The sequence below is a fragment of the Canis lupus genome, chromosome 36 (genome assembly GCF_048164855.1).
Source record: "Canis lupus baileyi chromosome 36, mCanLup2.hap1, whole genome shotgun sequence".
Taxonomy (NCBI): domain Eukaryota; kingdom Metazoa; phylum Chordata; class Mammalia; order Carnivora; family Canidae; genus Canis; species Canis lupus.
Window position 1 is genome coordinate 26422728 of NC_132873.1, and position 9787 is coordinate 26432514.

General features: G+C 37.1%; 1 pseudogene; it reads left to right on the forward strand.

Annotated features, from left to right (window-relative positions):
* Positions 1–4692: 4692 nt before the first annotated feature.
* On the forward strand, positions 4693–5602 carry LOC140625638 (3-ketoacyl-CoA thiolase, mitochondrial pseudogene; annotated as a pseudogene).
* The last annotated feature ends 4185 nt before the right edge of the window (positions 5603–9787 follow it).

Below are 9787 nucleotides of genomic sequence, written 5' to 3' on the forward strand. Positions count from 1 at the left end.
AGTACCAAGGAATTCATTGAAAAACTACTAAGGAAAGATGGATTCAGAGAACAGGTGACATATTTATTCACTAAGATTTCTTTCAGCATCATTCTTAGTCATTCTATTTCGGTGAAAATAATAGGATTTATTAGAAAGATTTAATGTTTTAATGTGTTCCTAGGAAAGTCAACCTAAAGTTACAAAGCCATTTTATGGCATCTTTACAGGAGTAGCACAGTTATTTTTTTTTAAAGATTTTACTTATTTATTTATTCATGAGAGACACAGAGAGAGAGGGAGAAGCAGGCTCCATGCAGGGAGCCCGATGTGGGACTCAATCCGGGGTCTCCAGGGTCAGGCCCTGGGCTGAAGGCAGGCGCTAAACCGCTGAGCCCCCAGGGCTGCCCAGGAGTAGCACAGTTATATATAAAATGCTATGTGTGAAATTCTTTGATGGACTGTGAGGTGGTTTATAAATGTTAGCTGTGTGATTATTTTAACTAAAGTAGTTGCCCTCAAGAAAAATCCCCAATCTCACCTGTGGAAGTGTGTGTTGGGACTTTCTGGTGTGCTAAATGATTTGCACAGTATTAAATACATGATTTCCACTTAGGCCTCATGCTTCCCCATCTTCTATTCCTCTACTCAAGACTAGACTTCTTTTTCTTAGTCGCCTGCTAAACATCTGTTATTCCATTGTTATGCAGCTTAAAATTGTACTTTTTTTGAAGCTTTTTTTGTTATTTCCTCTTCCACCTCCCCAGAGAACGAAGTAGTCAATATGGTGAGTGCTTGTTATATCTTGCCTGTACCTTACTAATGCTTGTGTTGTAACCATCTGAGAACATGTCTTTCTCCATTGATGAGTGTACTTATTTTAGGGGAAAAAAATTTATGCTGGTCATCTATTTGATATTAAGATATATCTTAGTGGTGCATGATATTGCACAGAAGAATACCTATTGAGGGAATTAACAAAGTCATATTTTTGTTACATATTTTGCTAAAGGTCACAGGTCATTGTATGTACCTCACGCACTCCTCAGTTTTGTAATTCCTCATAGCTAGAAAAATTCCTCTCTAATGGGTTTTCCAAGATATTCATAGTTTATACTTATTAGCCTCACATCCTGTCTGGTTAAGTTTTTCCCAGATTTATCATTTTTAAGGAACTTACTTTTTAATAGTTACTTTAAAGTAAGTTGGATAAGTTGGGTGAACCTCTAATTTGTATTTTTAGTGTAAACCATGATTTCATCCAGTTTAAGTCATCTTCTTATCTACTAGTGCTTGAGACATGTTACAGTGACTGTTGTTCTCACTCTACCTGGTTGTGATATCCGACAGATGAGAAGCAATAGCTCATTTCTCTCCTTCTACCTTTTAGACAAAACAATCAACATTTTTCTTTTAAGAATAACATGCCCATAAAATGTTGTGTGCTCTAGCAGAGGCAAGTTGGGAAAGCTGACTTTTCTGTTGTGTGGGGAGTGGGGAGGGTTAGATGCTATTGCTCCTGCTGGCCACGTGTTCACCGGTATGGCTCAGTCAGCTGTGCTGTAGCCTTCTACGTCCAGGGCTTCAATGGTCGAAAAGTCTGTGAATTTAGGGAGTGATTTATGATCAGGCTTGATGCAGTGGCTTAAACGATTTTCCAAATCTTGGTTTCTCTCTGACTTTATCTCAACTTCATTTCTGGTAAATTGGAACAATTACCTTCAGACTTTCTGGTATCGAGATGGCTGCTGCTCCTAAATTCTTAGTTGAGGAGGAAAATGGTAATTTTTCATATAAATCCTCCAAATTTCTGAGATTTATTCTGAATAGAGAGGTTTCAGACATTCAGCATTTAGTACGCTATTTGGCTTGGGTCATGTATACCCCTCCTCTGGAACAACCCAGGGCAAATTCCCATAGAGACTTCATAAACTGACCTCAAAAAATACCTAGAGGGAGAATGGATATAAGGTAGCAAATAAAAATATCTACGACACTGAGACCCTGAAATGTACTAGATGTTCTATAATTTTTAGTTTTTTTTTTCCTTCATAAGCAAGGCCAATTGTGCAGATCTGCTCCCAAAATTCTGTTTCTGAAATCAGTTTTAATCTTTCTCACTGAACTAGTTACACAGGTCAAATTTTCAGAGCAGTTTAATTCAAGATCTAAAGCCAGGCTTGTCCTATTCATTAGATCCAACATCCAGCTGTCCATAATGCTTTCTAGGGTTCCACAGGCATTATTTTTGGTTAAAAATAACAATGTACAACTGTGGACATTTAAAAAAGAATGGTGTGGGTTTTTTTATAGTATTTTTGGAAGTTTTTTTAAAAAAATTGGCACATTTCATCATCTATTCAGTAAATATTGAAATAAGAATTTGTTAAAAGATTAAATAAGGGTAATTGGTTGGAAAAGAGAGGAAATAAAAATACTAAATTATAAAATAATATTTTTACCCAGGAATGGCAGAGAAATGACTGATTAAAAAAATAGCAGAAGCTTATTACTAATGGTTTTGCTTTTCTGGAGAGAGATTTGATGGAGAATGATAACCTGAGGACAAAGGCCTGCTGACCCCTAAGTCGGGGCCTGATTTGAAGTTGGAGGATGCAGGAGGGTTCACTGGGAAACAATCTGCAAATGCTACTGCTTATCTTTCCATGGTTTCCTTTTTCTGTGCCCCCTCTTTTTTTTTTTTTTTTTTTTTAATCTTTGGAGAAACATTTGTAGTCCTGCTGCCTGTAAAAGTGATGTTTGAATGTATTCTGCAAAAGTTGCAAAGCTGGTAACTCATAAAATATTCCTGAGGCTGGCAAGTTTCACAAGATGAAAGGTTCACACATCTCTAACAAGTAACTAAAAAGGGTACTGGTGGAGTGGGCACCAGTACAGCATTTTGAAGCCTCACGCTGGATACCGGACAGGAGTTTGAATTCTTATCATGGACCCTGGAAGATTAACATCCCCACCATGGTTATTTTCCATGGCCGCGCTTAAACTTCATCTACCTTATTACTAAATAATTGAAAATAGGAACAAAACTGCTCTGTTACTTCTTCCTTTAAAATAGGATTACAATTTTACTATGAAGAGGGTTTTCACATTTATATTTAGCTCATTTCCCTCTAGCTTGAAAAGCAGTTCTCTCCTTTGTGCCAGCACTTGTAACCAAGGAGAATGATTACCACATGCAGGTGTCACTGATTGGTTGGAATTGCAAGCTGCACAGATTGGCTTGGAGGCCTGACCAATCACTCTAGCCTCTAATCTTGGTTCACTCCTGCCAGATGTCATTAGAGAGCAGTCATATCTGTTTTGACTGACAGTATAGCTAACAAGTAGGATGCATGTCAGTATATCATTGGTCTTTGTGGGGAAAACATATACACACACACACACACATATAATAGATGAACCTTATTGTCTACAAGTCTTATATGCAAGTATAAATCTCTAGAAAGGATGTTATAAATACATTTTAGCCAACTAAATATTTAGCCAACTAAACAGCCAACTGCTGTTGAGAGTTCCGTTTTCTACTCTTAATCTTCTAAACGACTATGCAGTAGCATCTTAAGGACAGGATGTATAGGGGAACAACAACAATTGCTACTACAAAACCTCCTATCTAATGAATAGGCATTAAGATTTGTGGCCTAAAGCTTCAGAGATACTTGCAAATAATTATCACCCCTGCAGATGATAAATAAAATCCTTATTAATTAAGCAGACTGTATCTTCATCTATGGAATACACAGAAGCTCTCTTAGTATGTCTCCACATAAATAATCTTGGCAATTAACTGGAGGCTTCAATTCCCTTTTGAAAATGTACTTACTGAAGTCATGTGACTGACTAGGAAGCACTTCTCTTCTGCTCCAACCTTTGAAACCTCTTCCTTCTCCGGATGGAGCCATTGCTCAGTATTGCAGATGAGGACTTAGGATGTCTTTTTCTGTAAGATGGGACGCAAATCAGCAAACTACAGAAGAGGGTTTGTCCTTCCATCATCCAGTGGTTGCATATGTTTTAACTTGAAATAAAAATGTTAAGGTATGCATACATTTGTGTATGCTTCCTGCTTTAAACTTCTTCAATTAACGGACCAAATAATTATCTCAAATCAAGTAAGATAAGATGGTTCCCATTATAGAAGCATTATGAGTTTGGCATAAAACATAGGTCTTTTTAAGTATAACATGGTGGTGGCACAGAAAATTATATTTTGATCTCAATATTTTATTTTATTTTTTTTATCTCAATATTTTAAATATGTGTCTTCCATTCCTCTAAATCAGAATTTTTCTTATTCAGAAACTAAATGTAAAGAAAATGCCAAGTGCAAATAATAACAGGGCAAGAGAGACTGACCTTATATTTGCCAAGATTTTAGAGGCGTGCAAAAGCTACCTGCAAAACATTTACACACACACACACACACACACAGTAGATAAACTTATTGATAAACCTTATTGAAGCCCATGGACTCAAATGATACTATCCTCCCCAGTACTTGGAAAATTCTGCTATTAAAGATTTAATTCCATTCTTTTGTGAGTCTTTCTGTTATGAGTAAGAAATAAATGAATCAGAGCCTTGAAGTTGGTGAACAGATGAAAGCTCCTAGAGGGTGGTGTGCCCAGAAGGGTAAGAACCTCTCCATACTTTGCTATATCCAAGTCTTCCATTTGGCTGCACTTGAGTTGTATGTTTTATAATAAACTGGCAAATGGTTCTTCAGATACTACATACTCTGCCAGGCATGTTGGTTCGGAGTATGGAAATCTCCAAAGAGACCTCAGCTCTCACTGTTAATAGGCTCTGTGGCTCTCTGTGGCTCGTTTCCAGACCATTGTGAATCGATGTCAGGAAATTTGTTTTTAAGATGCTGAAGCTGTATTGTATGGAGGAGCCGAAAACATGAGCTGGGTTCCCTACTGTGTCACAAACGTGCATTTTAGAACCAAGTTTGGAAATGCTCTCAAGCTGGAAGTGACTTTGTGAGCAGCATTAACAGAACAACATGTCCAATTTCCCACGGGAATTACTGCAGAGAATTTTGCTGCAAAACATAGAAGTAGCAAAGAAGAATGTAACAAATCCGCCCTGTAATCACAGCAGAGGTGGGCAGCTGCTAATGATGCTGGTGGCTTTAATAATGAGCTGTTACCGACTGAGGTGAAGATGGAGAAACAAGTGCAGGCAGTGCGTGCAGATGAGCATGCTGGGCTCCAGACAAGCCTGGAGCACTTAAATAAATGTGCTCCGGTTTTCATGAAAGAAGGGACTGTCTTCAGGGAATACACTGGGAATATCTGGCACTTTCATAACTGGTGAAGTTGCTGGTGAAGAAACAGAACTTCACACGGCTGGCAAGAATTATGGGCTACTTTGGGTGTGGATGTGATCCCTTGGGCATGGATATTGGGCTTGTCCCTACCATCAGTGAAGCAGTCAATAAAACAAGACTGAATCTTAAGGAGATGGGTAGGGTAGCGGTGAATGAAGCTTTTGCTCTCTAGCGATTGACCATTGAGATCTCAACCCAAGTAAAACCAATGTGCATGGAAGAGCCATTGGTTTGAGCGAGCTGCTGAGACGATCAAGATACAGATGATTTCATACCTGGTTCAAGAATTAAGATGTGGTAGTGGAAAATATGCTTCCAAATAAGCTTGGAGGGGTGGCCACGGTGTCACACTCATCATTCGGAGCACAGCCTGACGAGAGTAGGATCTCACCAAGGGCCTCTGGTGCTTTACATGGCCAGGCCACATAAAAACAGGGAAAGATGTTTTCATCATAATAAGAGACCAGAAATAAAGTTTCTCAAATTCTCAGCAGTGGAATATGTATAACATTTAAGCTTTAGCTAATATGATTAAAAGGAAATTGATATGATTAAATCACGATTTACGATTAAAGGGAAATTGAATAAATTTTGCCTTAACTTCCAAAACTAAGTAAAAACATAAATAAATTAATAATAAATACCTCTATAAGGTATTCTCAAAATTTTGCATAATTTTTTTTATACCTCATACTTTACTATGTTGCATTCTATTAACGATCTTTAATAGAAACAGATGAGATGGGATCCCTGGGTGGCGCAGCGGTTTGGCGCCTGCCTTTGGCCCAGGGCGCGATCCTGGAGACCCGGGATCGAATCCCACATCGGGCTCCCTGCATGGAGCCTGCTTCTCCCTCTGCCTATGTCTCTGCCTCTCTCTCTCTCTCTCTGTGTGACTATCATGAATAAATAAATAAAATCTTTAAAAAAAAAAAATTTAAAAAAAAAAAAAAAAAAAAGAAACAGATGAGAAACAGCAAGCCCCAGACCTACTGGACCTGGCCTGGTACTTTCAGCCATGCCTTGATGGTGCTAGAAGCTTACAAGTCTTTGAACATAAAACTTTTCACAGATTCTCAAAATTAGATAAGACCACTGTAACCAGGGGCATCTGGGGGTGGCTCAGTGACTGAGAGTCTACTTTTTTATTTTTTAAGATTGTATTTATTTATTCATGAGAGAGAGAGAGAGAGAGAGAAAGAGAGAGAGGCAGAGACACAGGCAGAGGGAGAAGCAGGCTCCATGCAGGGAGCCGACGTGGGACTCGATCCCAGGTCTCCAGGATCACACCCTGGGCTGAAGGTGGTGCTAAACTGCTGAGCCACCTGGACTGCCTACTTTGGCTCAGATCATGATCCCAGGTCCTGGGATCGAGTCCTACATCAGGCTTCCCTCTGCCTCTGTCTCTGTCTCTCTCTGTGTCTCTCATGAATAAATACATAAAATCTTAAAAAAAAAAAAAAAAAAAAAAGACCACTGCAACCATGATGGATAAAGACAAAAATGAGACCTCTCTATAATCCTGTGTGAGCATAGAAAAATCATTGTCCAAGAAGCAACATACCAAATATAACTAACCTTTCCTCAGTTAATATGAGCAACTGCTATTTCTTAATTCTAGCATTGAGCCTCACTTCAGTATCCTCTCCTAGGTAAGATCTTTTGGGATACGCAGTCATAGAATTGCCCCCACCTTCTGATAGTAGAAAAACCAGAGCAAAGTCTTGTTTCCTTAGAACTCTCCACCAAATAACTCAACCAAAACCTAAATTGCATACTAGACTCTTTTTAATACCCTCTGTGATAGTTTATGTGTCAACTTGTTTGGGCTGAGGGACACCCACATAGTCGGTGAAACATTATTTTTGGGTCTGTCTCTATAATCCACTTTCTGTCTCTCTCTGTCCTTTTGGTTCTGTTTCTCTTGAGAACTCTAATATAGCTTCTTACCAAGACACTGAACACTTCTCCATGCCTTTCTTGCTGCGAACAAGAATAAACCCAGGTGTTTTCCTGATGGTCTTTGGCTGATGAACACTAACACAAAAACGAAGAAAAGGACTGAAAGGGTTTAAAGACTTGGTTAGAGTGGGGAAATATATTATGTAAATCTTAGAGGAATGCATTGTAGGAAGATGGAAATAATAGGGAGCAAAGATCAAATTTCTCTGACCCTAGAATATTATATAGTGCCACAGTAGAGTGTAGTGTGACTTATTGATTAAATTATCCAATTCAATAAAAGTATGGTGAATAGATGTAGGAAAGCTGTTTCTGTTTGCTCTGTTTAAATTACAATTAAGTTTCCAGCTGGAGATCTCCACAACATAGTAGAACCCTCGCAGGGATGGTATTTGCCTTGTTCTATTTTGGGATTTTTTAGCAACATCACCTTATAACAACAGCTGTTCAGAGTGCTGAGATTGGTATGAATTTTTCTTCTACTGCTGGCAAGTTGAAAAGCTGTAAAATATTTTCAGTTCATTTCAGGTTCAGGTATCCCTAGGAGCAACTGTCTTCATGAAATCAGAAGGGAAGGTACTAAGATTGTAAAACAGAGATTCAGAAACTAAATGCAAACTGCTGTTGGTTGGAAACTCCAACTGGGACTTTATTGCCAAACACCAGACATTAGAAGATCAGTAGCTAAATTAGCCAGAGTAAACATCCTGAGGTGTAAAACTAGTGCCAGCTCGCTGAGCTAACAATAAGGCACGTGGGGTAGTGGCAAGGCTAAGGAAAGACCTAAATATGGACAAATTCAGTATCTGTTTCTATATTGAAGGGCATGATTTGAAAAAAATATATATTAGATAAATTCAGCTATACAGATGTAGTATGGACTTTTTGGAATATTTATGCTCTTGATTAGAAATATATATAGTTTGAGACTAATATAGGAACTTCATGAAAATTATTGCTCAGATAATTACTCTTAATAATCATAAAAAGAAAATTTAGATCTTCCATGGCATTGTTTATTAAAACGAGCATATATTAATATACATTTTTTTCTTTTCTTCTTTCCTTTCTCTTTTTTATATTTTGTATCATCTTTCCTAATCCTCAGTTTTAAAAACGTTTACTGTTATAATGTACATATGAAAAATTGCAAAAAACACAATTTTATACTTGATGACTTTGTCCAGATGAATTTACTTTTGTAACCAACACTCAGATCAAAAATAAAACATTACCAGCACAACACCTCTCCATCTGGTGACTATTTTTTTTCTAGTGGCTTTTTAATATCTAGAATACAGTTACATTTTTAAAAGAAATGTCTTCTCTCCTGAAACCAAGATGGATAACTATAATAATAATACTGCTCTACTGTAGTAGCAGCAGTGATGTAGTATGTATCATCTCTATTCAATGGTCCTCTATGACTATAAGTCTTATAAGATAACTGAAATTTCAAGCATCTGAATTTTAATTTTTTCTAAACTTTCTTTTTTCAAAATTATAGGCCATGATGTTGAATTTGAACCTTATCCCAAAAGCCATAGAAAGCCACTAAAATAATTTCTTCAATAGAAAGTCTTCAGTACACCTTTTTTTTTTTTTTTTAATAGAAAAACAAGACTGTCATGCCTGTAGATGATACATTAATAGGAATCAAGCTGGGTTAGAGTCCAGAAAAGCAATTTAGAAAGTAAGGAATTAATCTACTAGATAAATTATAAAATTTTGAACAAAGGATGTTTCAGTTAGTTTGAAGGTAATGAAAAATATGTAGTAATAAATGAAAAGAAGACTAATTATGTCTAAGTGATTGATTTAATGAGGAGATTCTGGGGGAAAAAGCCAATCTCAAGTTTTGGCTTGGTGGATGGTTATATCATTAATAACAAAAAACATAGAGGAAGAAATAATAGCTAAAAGCTCATTTTTCCCATTTCATTGCAGAATGAAAATCCTCCTGACTTTCCCTTTAATTTTCTTTTTTTAAAGAAAGTTAACATGACAGTCACTTTATAAAATCCTTCACAACAGAAGTATCTTATCAGAAACAAGAAAATGTGTTATATGTATATATACATACACAATGGAACAATACTTTGCCATCAAAAAGTTGAAATCTTCCCATCTACGTGGATGGAACTAGAGGGTATTATGCTAAGCAAAATAAGTCAGGCAGACAAAGACAAATATATGATTTCACTCATATGTAAAATTTAAGAAACATAAAGATGAATGTAGGGGAAAGGGAGGAAAAATAAGACAAAAACGTAGGGAGACGACCATAAGAGACTCTTAACTCTAGGAAACAAACTGAAGAGTGGCTGGAAGGGAGGTGGGTAGAGGGATGGGGTACCTGGGTGATGAGCATTAAGGAGGGCAATTGATGGAAAGAGCACTGGGTGTTACATGCAATTGATGAATCACTAAATTCTACTTCTGAAATTAATAATATACTATATGTTAATTAAATTTAAATCTTAAAAATGG